At 41.8% G+C, this 15,009-nt stretch overlaps 1 protein-coding gene across 6 annotated transcripts in view; it reads right to left on the reverse strand.

The window, feature by feature from the left end:
- Ckap5 (cytoskeleton associated protein 5) overlaps positions 1–7,581 on the reverse strand; it is a 100,060-nt gene extending 92,479 nt beyond the window's left edge. For 4 of the 6 annotated variants that reach the window (XM_013147468.3, XM_003465208.5, XM_063227865.1 and 1 more), the window contains exon 1: positions 7,455–7,581. The gene's annotated coding sequence lies outside the window, so the exon portion shown is untranslated. The remainder of the gene's footprint in view (positions 1–7,454) is intronic. The other 2 variants (XM_063227862.1, XM_063227864.1) reach the window with 2 other exon arrangements.
- Between the last annotated feature and the right edge of the window lie 7,428 nt (positions 7,582–15,009).

The following is a 15,009-nucleotide window of genomic DNA, read 5'->3' on the forward strand; positions in this document are numbered from 1 at the left end:
CTGCCCTCCTCCTCCCTTCCTCAAATTCCTCGGGTGGCACCTGGGGTCACAAAGAGGCTCTGTTCCCCAACCCGCCCCAAGTCTATGTCTGAGAGACTCCTTTCTGCTGTCCCCTCTACAGGTTCCCGGCCTGGGAATGTCCTGTACAGCTCTGGGACTCAAGGGCTCAGCCCTGTCTGCCTGGCTCGAACCCCACACCTCTGGCACAGAGCTCTCCCCAAAGGCACTTCCGGCGGCTCCCGGGGGACTCTGCTCAGACAGAATCCCGCCCTTCTCCCCCACAGACTGTGTGGCCCCTTTCCATGCCCCTTTTGCTGGTGCAAACCATCCTTGTGTAACTGTTCATGTTTCTTTGCCCCTCTGCTACTAGGAACTGAAGCTAGGATCTGTGCAGTGAGCTGCAACCCCAGCCCTTTCTCAATGTGAGTCAGGGTCTGGCTAAGCTGCTAAATTGCCTGTGTTAAAGTCAGTCTTGAGATCTTCCTGCCTCAGTCCCCCACATCGCTGGGACTACACATGTGGGGACTGTGTCTCATCTGTCTTTGAGTCTAGGGCTTGGCACATGGTAGGTATTCAAAAAATGTCCACAGCTGCCTATAGGTCCAGCTATTCAGGAAGCTGAGGCAGGAAGATCACCTGAGCCATTAAGTTTGAGACCAGGGGCTGGGGATTTAGCTCAGCGGCATAGGCACCTGCCTTGCAAGCAGGCAGTCGTGAGTTCAATCCCCGGTACCGATAAAAAGGAAAAAGACCAAAAAAAAAAAAAAAAAAAAGTTTGAGACTAGCCTGGATGACAAAGTGAGCCCATCTTCACAGCAAGTGTTGTGTCACCATGACATGGTGTGCACAGCCACAATTCTGTTCACCAGCCTGCATTACATATTAAGACCCTGTCTCAAAAAGAAAATGGAAAAAACAAAAACAAGTACAAAAAGACATCAACCTCATGCAGACAGCAACCTAGGGGTCATACCAGTCCTGCATCATCACACTGACAGAGACATCTTTAATATGCAGCCTTCCTGGGTACCTGAGAACCTCTGAGAGCTTCCTGGAAATGAAGTGGAAGGTAGGGCTACAGTTGCAGCCTGGGTCTGAACCTTGGTTGAGTGTGGACCTGTAGCAAATAGAGCCTGAGATCCTTAGTATGCAGGCACAGCATGGTTCCCAGATGTGGGATAAGCAATGTAGACAAGTCAACTAAGTTTGTAGCTGATGTAGTAGGATCCTGGCCTTCCCCTCCTTCGGGTTTACGAGGGCCTTCACAGCCTCAGCATGTGCACTCACAGCCTTGGCATTGCTGGTCTGCATTCCCCTCAAGTCTTTGATATATTCCTTGACCAAATACACATTCCTCAGAAACTCTAGGCCTAATCCCCTAAAAAAGCCACACCTTGTGATCAGACTGTTCTCTGTGGCCAGGGTATCTGGGCACCATTTTTTTTTTTTTTTTTTGTCTTTTTCCTTTTTATCAGTACCAGAGATCGAACTCACGACTGCCTGCTTGCAAGGCAGGCACTTATGCCGCTGAGCTAAATCCCCAGCCCCTGGACACCATTTCTGAACTGGCTGTATGGAGTTCTTGGACTTAGCCATAGCTGCACTGTAACATGCAGCTTTAGGACATTACAATGGTGGATAAATGCACCATGTATCTGTTAAAATCTACCCATCTTTGCAATAAAGTGAACTTTAATGTATGCAAACTTTAAAAAAAACCTTCTTCAAGGCTGAAGGATCCCAGAAAAGAATGAACACTATGACAAGTGACTAACAATATTACAAATGTATGAAATAACCTCACAAAAGGGATGGGGAAAAGGTGCCTGACCCAACTTCAAAATAAATAGAGTCTGCAAGACTAAAGGCAAAAGCATTTTACTGTAGTTGGTAAAGCTGTTTTCCACAGCAGACCAAGTTAACAACTCTGACACTATTATCTATGTGTTGTTTGTTTTTTGTTTTTTTGTATGTAGTTCAGACTGGTCTTGAACTCACTATGTAGCCCAGGGTGGCTTTGAACTTGCAGTGATCCTCCATCCTCCTGCCTCAGTCTTCCAAGTACTGGGATTACAAGTATGTGCTACCATATCCAGTTCAACTATCCAGGTATACCAGAACTAAATAATTAAATACATAAAGAGTAGAAGTCATGCTTTTCATCACTGGAGTAGAAATTTCCAGATTAGCAAGAGGAAGAAGTTAGAATGATCACATGGTAATGGATCACAGTGCTATCAGTAAAAAAATTATGTCTAAATTAATATGCATACACATGGCCACATGCAGAAATATTTAGATACATCTATATTCCTAGGGTTAACACACACATTTTTCTGTCATTAGTCAGTTTTCCATTACTATAACAAATACCTGAGATAAATCAATTTATAAAGAAAAAAGGTTAATTTTGGCTCACTGTTTTGCAGGTTTTTTGTTTTGTTTTTTCGGTCTTTTTGAGACAGGGTCTTGCTATGTGGTTCAGGCTGAACTTGGGCTCACTTTGTAGCCCAGGTTGGTCTCGAATTTGCAATGATCCTCCTACCTCAGCCTTCTGAGTGCTGGGATTACAGGAATGCACCACTATGCCTGGCTGGTTTTTGGTTTTAGACCTGTGGCAACCCAGTGCACCAGGGTGAAATCAGCTAGAGGGCAGAACTGCTCACTTTATAGCCAGAAAAAGAAAGAGAAGGAGTTGGTTCCAACAGCTCCTTCAAGGGACACTGGCAATTCCTCAAAGACCTCTCACTATGTTTCCACTGCTTCTCAATAGCAACAAGCTGGGGGCTGTGCCTTTAACACACAGACCTTTGGGGAACATATAAAATCTAAAATATAGTAATTTTCTTGCTCTACCAGCTGAAAGGACCCAAAAGAAATGACAGCTCAGTAGCAATGAGAACACTTAGTGCCAAATCTTCATTTCTAACGCCATTCTCTAATAAAAGGAAGCAAGTTTCCTTTAAGAAATGGGAAAATAAATGTGTGTACAATTACAATGTTTTCAGTAACTAGTCACTTCTTATAAGAAAATTCTAGGGTTGGGGGCTGGGAATTTAGCTCAGCAGCATAAGCACCTGCCTTGCAAGCAGGCAGTTGTGAGTTTGATCCCCGGTACCGATAAAAAGGAAAAAGACAAAAAAAAAACTAAACAAACAGAAAATTCTAGGGCTATTTGACTGAGATTCTTAGTCCTACTGATGAACTGTTTAATCCAAAAGAAATTAGCAACAAAAGCTCAACAAAAGCTTGAAATTTATAAATCATTCGGGGGTTAAATTTAGAACAAATGGTTTTTCACGATACTGTCCTGCTATTATACAGTAAATTAAAGCTAAGTTTTTATTTTAAAAAACGGGCTGGCTCTGGGACAGGAAATATACAAGACAAGCTTGGTGCATCTTATAAACTACAATAACTCTCCGTGGTTCAAACTGGAACAATCTGAACAAAAAACATAGTAGTAGTGGAATATAACCCAAAGCATAAAATATTTTTGACCCCATATTGACATAAATACTTGACCTAATTAATAAATGAGGAGGACAGACAAATCTATGCAAAAGAATCCCAAATTACATACAGTATGTAGCTACTCTACCTTAGTGGTCAGGGACCACCCTTCTCCAACATGTCTCAAGTGTAGAGTGCACACTATGAATTCATTTCAAAGTGTGAAAAGGGATTTTAAAAAATAGTAGCTTCACAGTGGAGAAATTTTACAAACACTACTTCAGGAAATCAAAGTTAATGCTAAGAGATATGAATCATGGGGGCTGAGTGGCATAAGCACCTGCCTTGCAAAGCGTACCGTCGTGAGTTCGATCCCTGGTACCAATAAAAAAAAAAAAAAAAAAGAGAGAGAGATGAATCAGGTGGCTAGAATGTATCCTTGATATGTGATGAAATGAAATGATACTTTACCTCTGTACTATTCCTGTCAAAAACCCATAGACCAAATCCACGCATGAGAAAAATATCAAATTCCAAAAGAGATACATTTATTTAACTAGTGCCCCTCAAAACCTGGAGATTTGAAATTTTTTAAATTAAAACAGGTTGGGAGAGCCAGTTTTACTTTCCCATATAGTGACAAACACAAATCTATAATTTCTATAGTTTTCTTAGCTGAAGATTTCCAAGTCAGTTTACTGAGATACTGCTCTCATCTAAAGATATAAAGACTCAGCCAGTTGGTTAGTTATAGATTGCTTTATTGCTTTACAAGTAGAGATTATGTCGGTTTGGGTCACTTTTGTTCAACAAATACTGATCATCTGTTTTGTTCCAAACATTGTTTGAGGTACTGAAATAATCCCTCAAACACAAAAAGTCATGCTCTGCTTTCATTTCTGTAAGGAAACTGACACAGCAAATAATAAACTATCACATAACAATTAACGCTCTGAGGTAAATCGAGGAAAGTGAGAAAAAGTCACCAACAAGGCTAAATGAGAGCTTAGAAAAATGGCTCTCTAAGGAGATGACATTTGAGCTAAGACCTGAGCAGAGTCTATAACATAGGCTTGCAGTAAAGGGTGAATGGGGTGGCTTGTTTCACCCAAAGGACAGCAAAGCACAGACCAAAAAGCAAAACTTTAATATGTTGGAAGTGTATCAAGCAAGCAGAGCAGTCTGACAGAAATGAGCTAAGTAATATATTTTGAACTAAACATGTCAGAATACAAGAATCACTTAAAACTTCAAACCTCCCTCCACAGACCATGGACTCTATCACTCATAGTGAGATTAATCTCAATCTTGTGCTTGCCTTTGACCTCACCCCACTATTACAGGTGTCAACTATTACATACAGTAAACACTGTATTTTGAACTTTCCCACTAAAAACATGACTGTCACTCATTTTTCATATCTCAGTATAAGCAAAAGAGTGGGTTAAAAAACATAAAATGTGGCATCCAGTTGGCATTCAGTAAATATCAGTGTCTGTTAGTAAAAGTACTTAAGAATTCATTTGGATCAAGGAGCAAGACTGAGCTACAGGGATTACTGAAACTATAATTTTCTACAGTTAATTGTTTGAAAGATTAAACTGTCAAACTCCCTTAGGTCAAGGGCTTTGTCTTTTGCTGACTCACTAGCATAGTCCCTGAACCTGTAACAATGCTTAACATCCAGTAAACATCAGTTTTTGCTGAATGAATGGATAGGAAGCTATTGTGTCAAATCTGAATATAAAGTTTTCATTCCCATTAAGAGTTTAGCTTGGGTTTTTTTTTCTTCTTCCTTTAATACAGAGTCTTGTTATGTAGTTCAAACTGCCATTGAACTCACTACATAGTCCAGCCTGGCCTCAAATTCACAGCAATCTTCCTACCTTAGCCTCCCAACCATTGAGATTACAGGCACACAACACCACATCCAGTCCCACTAAGATTTTAAACACTAACCAAAAAGTATTGCTAAAGATGTTACTTATTGGGGCGGGGCGGGGAGGGAGGAAAAAAAAAAAGATGTTACTTATTTTTGTCTTCTGAAAACATAAAACAGGCAGATGTGCATACCATTAAGATGCTTTATTTAGTGTAATTAAAACTATGCTAAAATAAAACTCTACAGGTAAAATTGGACTGTCAGTTGCATAACACTAAATTACCATACTACTAGTCGTAATTCAAAATTGATGATCAAAATGTTAAAAGTATAGTGAATAGTGAAAACTTTAAAACAACAGTGAATAGAGGCTGTGTGTGGTGGAACATGCCTGTAATCCCAGCACTTGGGAGGCTGAGGCAGGTGGATCACCTCAAGTTTGAAGCCAACCTGTACTACAGTGTGTTCAAAGCCAGGATACAAATACATAGCAGACCAAATGATAATAATAATCATCATTATAATAGTAAATAAATAAAAGTATACGGCATAATGCTTATGGAATACCGTGTTCATATATCTTAGGTGAAGGGCCTTTAAATTTTTTTCTCACAAATTTACCAACTAAGTTTCATTAAACTGATTTCACTTTCATCTAAATCGTTAAATTTCATAACATTACAGTTTATCCAGTTACTTATGAAAAGTTTCAGGGCCTGGGGATTTAGCTCAGCAGCCTAAGTTCCTGCTTGGGAAACATGAAGTCGTGAGTTCGATCCTGGGTACCCCCAAAAAAAGTTGCAAGCCAAGGATACAGCACATGCCTGTTAAACTCAGCACTCGGGGAGGCTGAGACAAGAAAGAGGATTCCAAGTTCAAGCTCAGCCTGGACAATTTAGCAACTTATGGAGACCCTGGCTCAAAACTAAAAAAAAAAAAAAAAAAAATTAAAAGCGATATTTGAAGGTGTAGCTCAATGTGTCAGTGTAAAGGTCCTGATTTAATCTCCAAAACTGCCCCCTACCAAAAGATTCCAATATTGGGAGCTTAACTTATTTGCTCTTTAGGTCAAAGAAGGACTTTTCAGGGTGATGAAAATGGAGAGAAGAACTCACCTTTCTAAAAATGAGTTTTCAGTTACTATAATTATGTATAATATAAGACAGGCATATCTGGGCCAGATGCATTGGTTCCCATGAGAATTAAATTAGAGTCACATAAATTTGGGGCAAGTTCTGCAAAAACTTCACTCTCTATTAATGATGAATGAAAAACTTGGTTAAGATTCATCAATACGCATATATTTTCCAACACTCAGCAGCATCTCATTCATCGTTTCCTATGTAAGAAACGAAATGGGACGCATTAAATTCTGCCTGGCAATTAGCAAATTTGCAAGTAGTGGCTATCTCAACAGCCGGCAAGTGCTAAGAGCTCCCAAGTAGGAATCCAGCCCGGCGAGCCCCCACGTTAAAGTACTAAGGCCTGCTTAACCTGCAGCTGCTGCCTACAGCTCTGGTCCCTGCAACCGCCGGAGCTGGAAGATACCTGAACTCTACTGACACCTTTTGGGAGAAAAAGCCAGGCGTTAAGGGCGGAGCGCCGATGCTAGGAATCATTCACATCGCAAGCGGTAGGGACACAGGTGTGAGGGCAGACTCTGGGCGCTGTCCTTGTCACGCTCCAGACAAACAGGACCTTCACAACCAGCCCCGGCCACAGGAGCTCTAATTCATTCATTCATAATCGCCGAGACGCCTCCCGCAGGCCTGTAACCCGGGTCCGGCCGGGCTTCAGCTTCACTCCCTCTCGGCCGCCAGGCGCGGCCCACCCCGCCCGCGACCTCCGCGCCGCTGCTCGCGCCCGGCCACGGCATCTTCGGGCCCCCAGCACCCCAGCCCCGCGCTCCGCCGCACATCCGCGCTCACGCCCCCCCGTCCTGCCAGTCGCTGGTCTCCCGGCCTCCGCCCCGCGTCGCCGCCTCAGACCTGCCGGGTCCGCGGGGCAGGGCGGGCGCGCGTCCGCGAACACTCTCTGCCTAGCGTTCGGGGGCCCTCCGCGCGCTCGAAGCCCGGCTCCGAGGACCTCCGCGGCCGGGTCAGGCCCACCACCCACTCACCTCAGGCGGGTCAGAACCGAGAGGCCTGCTCTAAGCCGTTTGAAACCGCTTGGGCCGCCGCACACCCCGCAGTGTCCTCGTTGATGATTGGTCCCCTACGGACCGCCCATCACGCGTTTATTGGTCCATTTGAAAGGACAGTGGGCACGCGCCGCCCGGAGCCTTAAAGGGACAGCGCGGAACTGCGTTTCCCTGGGGACCTGGCGCTTAGAGCTCAAGTGGGATGCCAACTGGCTAGAAAAGAAGCCGTCAGCCACCCCCATAAGAAGAGAGGTATGTGTAGAGTAGTGCATCCCCACTCATTAGCTTATTTGTTTTAATTATAGGTACTTAAGGTGCTGCCAGCACCTTTTTTTTTTTTTTTTTTTTGAGTCTTTGCATTCATCAAATATTGCTGTGCAGCTAAATGTAGTGAGAGAGGCCGGTGGAATGTACTGGAGGAGGAGGAGCAATGAATGAAGTCTGGACCACGGATTCTAGACTTGGACTTGTTTCGAACAAATTTCTCAGTAAATCTAGCATTGTTTCTTCCATGAAAAAAGAAGAAAAGATATTTTCCATACAAGCTCAATGTTAGAATTTAGCAAATTGAATGGAAAAGGTCATTATTAACTGTAAATACATTCTGCAAATGGTTAATGGTGCTTTTTTTTTTTTTTTGGCTTTTTCCTTTTTTACCGGTACCAGGGATCGAACTCATGACTGCCTGCTTGCAAGGCAGGCGCTTATGCCGCTGAGCTAAATCCCCAGCCCCTACTAGTGCTTTTTCTAAAATGAAACGGGTTCATTATTCTTTAGCTCTACATTCAATGTTCCTATGAATCAGATTAGGACTTTCATTCCAAGGGATTTTACCATCTATACAGTGATCTGAGGAATAAAAGATATAAACTGATTACTAGTATTCAAAGCAATATGAGAACTATCTAAATGAAAACCTAGATGCTTAGAAAAGGAGACATTTAATGGAGTATATCTGTGGAGAGGGTGGACTTTTAACCTGAGTTATTAAAGACTGTAGCATTTCGACAGTCTAAAAGATGGGGAGAAGATGATTGAAAGTAAGTAAACAATTACTTCTTTGTGTTTTATTTCACTTTGATTTATCAAATTGGCAAAGATGAAAATGTTCAACAACTTTTGGTACGATTTGAAGAAATCGATGCTCAAACTCACTGTTGATAAGAGTCAATTGATACAAACTTTTAGAAAGACAATTTGGCAGTTATTAAAATGTAAAATGTGGGGCTGGGGATTTAGCTCAGCGGCATAATCACCTACCTTGCAAGCAAGTGATCGTGAGTTCAATCCCCAGTACCGATAAAAAAAAAAAGTAAAATGTATGTGGCCCAGTAATACCACTGTTATACATTATTCTACAGATCTACACAGGTATGCAAAGGAAAATATTCAATGATGTTTACTGAAGCTCTAAAGATAGGAAAAATAAATCTGAAAATTGCTTGCCCATCAAGAGGGAAATTTTGCATAAATTGTGAAATATCCACTCAGTAAAACACTATGCAAATATTTTTTATGCAAATATTTTTTAAAAGACCGTAATCTATATGTGCAGAAGTAGAAAAATGCAAATTTTATTGTTAATTAAAAAAGCAAGTTGTATAAAAGTGTACGTTTAATGATTTTATTATATATGGTTATAAATGTATGTGTGTGTACATGCTTGAAAATGATTAAAACATTAATTATAAGACATTTAATAGGAGTGGACTTACCAGGGAAAAAACGAAATTTTTTACCACTGACACTTTGCTTTTTTTTTTTTTTTTTTTTCATAAAGCCTGTCTAGCAGAAGGAAATGTAAGAGCAAGTGCATTGTATATGTAGGATTGGGTATAGAGATTTGATTTAGGGCAAGATTTACATTAGGAAGTAATAGACACAAGATTGACAAAGTTAGGAGCAATTCTTGCAGTCTTAAATACCAAGCAAGGTAAGCAGTTTATACTCTATTAAGTAGCTACCTGGGAGCTGTTGATTTCTGAGCAAGAAAGTGACAAAAATCTAAATTGTGCAGGGCTGGGGTACAGCTCAGTGGCACAAGTGCCTGCCTGGGAAGCACAAGGTTTGAGTTCGATTCCCAGTACCAAAATAAAATGAGAAAAATCCAAATTGTACTTTAGGGCAATTAATTAGCTTGATCATTTAAAATGGGTAAAAGTTGGAAGCTCAGTTCAGAGTCTGATGAGATAATGGCATGAAAAAGATGAGAACCCATTAGGAAAGTCAAAAGAAGTTGGCAAGCAATTAGATTAGGTGCAAAGGAGGGGTTGAGTCTTATTTAGGGGAATGAGTCAGAGACAGGGCTAAGATTGGAGGCCAGGGACTGGGAGGGCAGCGATTGCCCCAATGGAAATAAAAAGTCAGGAGGAGCTAGTCACAAGGGGAAGTCAGGGAGTCTGGTTTTAGACTTGTTTACTTGTGTGTGCCAGTGAGGTATTCAAATGGAATCTAAGCAGGTCTGCAAAATACAGGATGGAAGCTGGGAGAAGAGATTAAGGCTCAAGTGCTATTCATTTGGGAGTCACTTCTCTAGGGTGGATGAGAGCACACAGCCCGGAAGACAGAATGGAAAGAGTGCAAAGTTGGGAGACAGGACAGATCCACAGGTAGGGGAAAGACAGGAACCAACCAAAGCAAGCAGTAACCTTTGAGGAATGGTTGAGGAATTAATAGAAATAGTCAGGGGATCGGGAAAAAAAGAGGAATCAAGATATTCATATTCAGGTATATTCACTATGATGAATATGATCATTATGTATATCTAAACTGTACCGATAAATTTTAAAAAATAAACAGAGGAGCTGGGAGACTCAGCTCAGTGGAAGAATGCTTGTTTAGCAAGTGGGAGGCCCTGGGTTCAATCCTCAGCACCAAAAATTAAAAAGCTATTGAATGATATTAGAAATAGTCTTCAGTCATTGGTCATTGGCATATTTACTTTATTTACATATTGCTAGGCATAGCCCAGTGTGGTGGGGCATGCCTGTAATCGTAGCACTTGAGAGTTTGAGGCCACATAGGGCTACATAGTGAGCCACTCATTCTATATGAATACATAGAATGTTAAAAAAAAAAAATCACAACAGCAGGATGTGGTGGTGCATGTTTATAATCCCAACACTCAGGAGAGTGAGTCAAAATGCTCGTTGTGAGTTCAAGGCCAGCCTGCACTACCTAGTGAAAGCCTGTCTCAAAAACAAAAAATTGCAGGAATAAAGATTACATTCAAAAAAAAGATGATGATAACTTGGAATTTTCCTAACAAAAGCAGTGTGCTACTTGGATCATGGAGCATTTTAGAACAAGATGATAAAATCTCTTTCTGTTTTGGACCATTCTGGGGTGTAGCCTTACTAGGAAGTAGGCATTAGATCTCTGAATCCATTAATTTATTCATTCAACAAATGTTTAACTAAGCACCTAACGTGTAGAAGGACTGTCCAAATCTTAATCAGTAAATAAACAAAACAAAAATCCCTCAGTCACACATGGTATCTGTTATCCCATACTTGGTGAAGCAGAGACAAGAGAATCACAGAATTTTGGTTTTTGTGTCTTTGGGGAGTTGCTTTGGTTTGGTTGTCTGAGACAGGGTCTTGCTATGCAGTTCAGGCTGGCCTTGAACTATGTAGCCCAGGTTGGCCTCAAACTGACAGTGACACAGGGGAAATAAAACTCCTTACCTACTATATGTCTGGAACGAGTTTGTGTTCTCTAAAATTGAAGGACGAATTTTAGGAACAGTGGAGGTGAAGAACAGAAATATTTATTGATAAAAAGAAAGCCACTGTCTGAGAGAGAGACAGAAGGGGTCCCGAGTGAGTTGCCAGAGATTCTGTATTTTCTTGGGATTTTTATAGAGTAAAACCACGAGGTGAGGTGGGTCTAAAGGGGGAACCTAGGAATTCTCCAGGTAGATGGGCATGAGGTGGGACAGAGCTATGGTTAACCACTAAGTTTAATTGTTCAAGTAAAATTGACCAAATCAGGGACAAATAGGAAGTGAGTCATGTAGAAAGTGAGCATTCTTTATGGATAGGTGATTCTTCTTATAGGGAGTTGGGATGGTGACTCCTGGCTTCTCAAAGTGACCCATAATTAATCCCTAATGATTATACTTAAGGGTGTGGTTGCCTTTGTTTTGCCTTCTGTCTTGATATCTGGCCCACAGCAAGAGGTGTGTGTCTCCTCCAAGGTCACCAGACATCTGGTCTTCTGCGCCAGCTTCTTTGAGGGCCTAGCCTGTATGCCTGTCTGTAATATTTCTAACTTGCTCAGCTGCCTGTAACAACAACAATACTCCTGCTTCAGCCTCCTAAGTGCTGGGGTTACAGGTACGTGTCACCCTATCCCACTAAGAGGATCACAAATTTAAACTCAAACTGGGCAATTTAGTAAGATCTGGTCTCAAAAAAAAAATTGCTACTTAGAGAGCTCTTATTAGTGAAGGGACATAGAAATCACTACATAAGCCAGGGATTTAGCTCAGCAGCATAAGCACCTGCCTGACAAGCATGAAGTTGTGAGTTTGAGCCCTGGTATCAAAAAAGAATAGAAAAAAGAATCAATCACTAAATAAATAAATCATGCTAGGAAACAATATGTGCAGCGAGGAAAAGAAATGATAATGAGGGCTGGGGATTTAGCTCAGCGGCATAAGTGCCTGCCTTGCAAGCAGGCAGTCATGAGTTCGATCCCAATTAAAAAAAAAAAAAGAAAAGAAATGATAATAAAACAGGATAAAGGAATAGGTTGGAAAGACCAATTTTTCAAAGTGTGCTCAGGGTAGGTTTCCTTGGGATTCCATTTGAGCAAAGATTTGAAGGTGAGGTTCGTCAAGTGCAGATCTAAGGGAAGAAAGTGCCCCGCTAAGGGAACAGCTCCACAAAGGCCCTCTGTGAGGAGTGTGCCTGGCCGGATTTAGGGACAGGGAGACCAGTGTAGCCTGGGCAGAACAGTCAGCAGTAGATGGGCTCTGACAGTGCTGCACAGGGAGTGGCAGGTCTGGTGGGGTCCCCTAGGAACCTAACACAGTACCTGCACGTAGCAGATGCTCTACAAATGCTCGCCAAGCGTCTTTTATCATGGCACAGTGTATCTATTTGAGTTGTATGTGTGTTGTTTACTCCAACACCTTCTCAATAATTCTGCTACATCAATAAGGAGTATGAATTAACTGGGGAGTAGGCATTAGAGATCAAAATGAACCTTGCATTCTTACAACTGGTGCAGGAAACTAATGTCCAACCTCATGGCTGCTGAGTAATTGGACTAGGAATTTCATTTTTTTTGAACAGGGTCTCACTCACTATGTAATCAACTGGTCTTGAACTCACTATGCAATGCAAACTGTCCTGAAACTCTTTGCCATCCTCCTGCCTCAGCTTCCTGAGGGGCTGGGATTACAGGTGTGGACCACACTGTACCAGGCAAAAGGATAACTTCCTTTCATCTTTCAGTCCAAGTGCCCCTGCCTTATTCTTTGCAGGGGACAGTGATAACACTAATGCAAGTCAAGGCAGGTTTTGTGCCTCAGGGGTCTCCAGGCCTGTAAGGTCCACATGGTTGTACTTGATAGGTGCTGGTTGAATGAAGGAATAAATAGTCACCACCCCCAACTTATTTTCCTTGGCCTCCAATATTCAGGCTTTCCAAGAACTTTGACCACAGAAATATCAGCCCCGCCCCAGAGGAAGTGGGGGGCGATAGATAGGGACTCACAGAGACTATCAACAGGATTTGGAAGGGTAGAAGGGAAGCCTTAGGGAAGGGCAGGATATGCAACTCTCTTGGCTCTTTAAATTCAGTAAAATGAAACAGCAGATTATATAGCTTGGGGCTAACCAAACCCTGGGTTTTCAGCTCAGACCCATAATTAATTGGATTGTCTGGCTCTGTTTTGATACCATACCAAGCCATCCAAAATTGGAATTTGGAGCTCTGGCTGGAAATAAAACTTCCCTATGCTCACCTCTCCAGCCTCTGCTGCATGGTTAACAAAGAAAGCTCTACAGGGAAATTAAATGGGCAAGCAAAGGAATGTTTCAAAACAAAGACTGCCTCAAACATCCCCAAACATGCATCCTACTAATCAAATGAGAAGACATAGGCTTTCTCAACCTAAAAACCTAAAAAGCACCCAAGCACTGTTTTTATGTGTGGTGGTTCTGGGGTTTGAACCAGGGCCTTGCACATCCTATGCAAGGGCTCCACCACATTTCTCTTATCATTATGTCCATAAATAGAAATCAGAACAAAAGCTTGCTAGGTTCCTTTGAATGGCAGAATGTCACAGTTAGAGCTGTATGTCCCCTCAACACTTTTTTTTGGTATTAAGGATTGAGCTCACGGTCTTCACAATGAAGTACAAAGCCCACGCCTTGCCTTGTTATTTTAGTTTGAGGCAAAGCTTGCAAAGTTGCTAAGTTGCCCAGAGTTTTTTCATTATGCAGTTCAGGTTGGTCTTGAACTCACTTTGTAGCCCAGGTTGCTAAATTGCTAAGTTGAGTTTGTGATCCTCCTGCCTCAGCCTCAGGACTGAAGTTGTACACTGATGTTTAGGGATCAGCTTCAACTCCTGTACAAATCTTCATCTAAGTTGCCATGTGTCACTGCCTTTCTATTTCCTTCAGGCCTAGGTTTAGTGAAAGCACTCGTTCATGTTAGGTTCCTATGAGCTAGAAATCTTTTCACCTTGGGTACAAGTGAGTTCATGTAATATAGAAAGGCATAGACTTTATTTGAAATGTAGTTTGTAAAATTATCCAGTTAAGCCGGGTGTGGTGGCTCACACCTGTAATCCCAGCACTCGGGAGGCAGAGGTGGGAGGATCGTTGCAAGTTCGAGACCAGCCTGGGCTATAAAGTGAGTTCAAGGCCAGCCTGAACTGCATAGCGAGACCCTATCTCAAAAAAAGACAAAAAAAAAAAAAAAAAAGAAAGAAAGAAAGAAAGAAAAGAAAAGAAAAGAAAATATATATCCAGTTAGAATTTGCCTTATCAGTTTTAGGTTTGACATCCAGGGAACCAGACAAGGGATTATCAATTTATCTTCGAGTTTTCTCCTTTCCTCTTTTTATTTTGTTGCTTTAAAGAGTAGTGAGCAAAGTGACCCATGCCTGTAATCACAGCATTCCAGGCTGAGGCAGGAGGATCATTGTGAGTTTTGAGGCCAACCTGGGCTACAAAGTGAGTTCAAGACCAGCCTGAACTGCATAATGAAAAAAGAAAGAAAGAGAGTAGTGGAAGAGTAAGAAGTGTTTGTTCTTCTTTTATCCTAGCATACCTACCACTCACCAAAATGGGGGCAATTATCCACTATAGATTATGCTCGAATCTCTTATCACTTAAATGCAAGAGGCTTTGACCTTTCTTGCTTTCATCATCCCTCTTCTTTTTCTTCTTCCTTTCATCCTTTTTTTCCTCCTTCCTCTTCCTTCTTTGGGGGTGAGGGAGGTGGTGAGAGTGGTGGTGCTAGACTTGAAACTCTGAGACTGTATTTCTTGTTGAAGCACAGCAGTGTGTGGCCCACA

This window comes from Cavia porcellus, unplaced genomic scaffold (assembly GCF_034190915.1).
Source record: "Cavia porcellus strain 051 isolate PalLab524CR breed Dunkin Hartley unplaced genomic scaffold, mCavPor4.1 scaffold_17, whole genome shotgun sequence".
Lineage (NCBI taxonomy): Eukaryota > Metazoa > Chordata > Mammalia > Rodentia > Caviidae > Cavia > Cavia porcellus.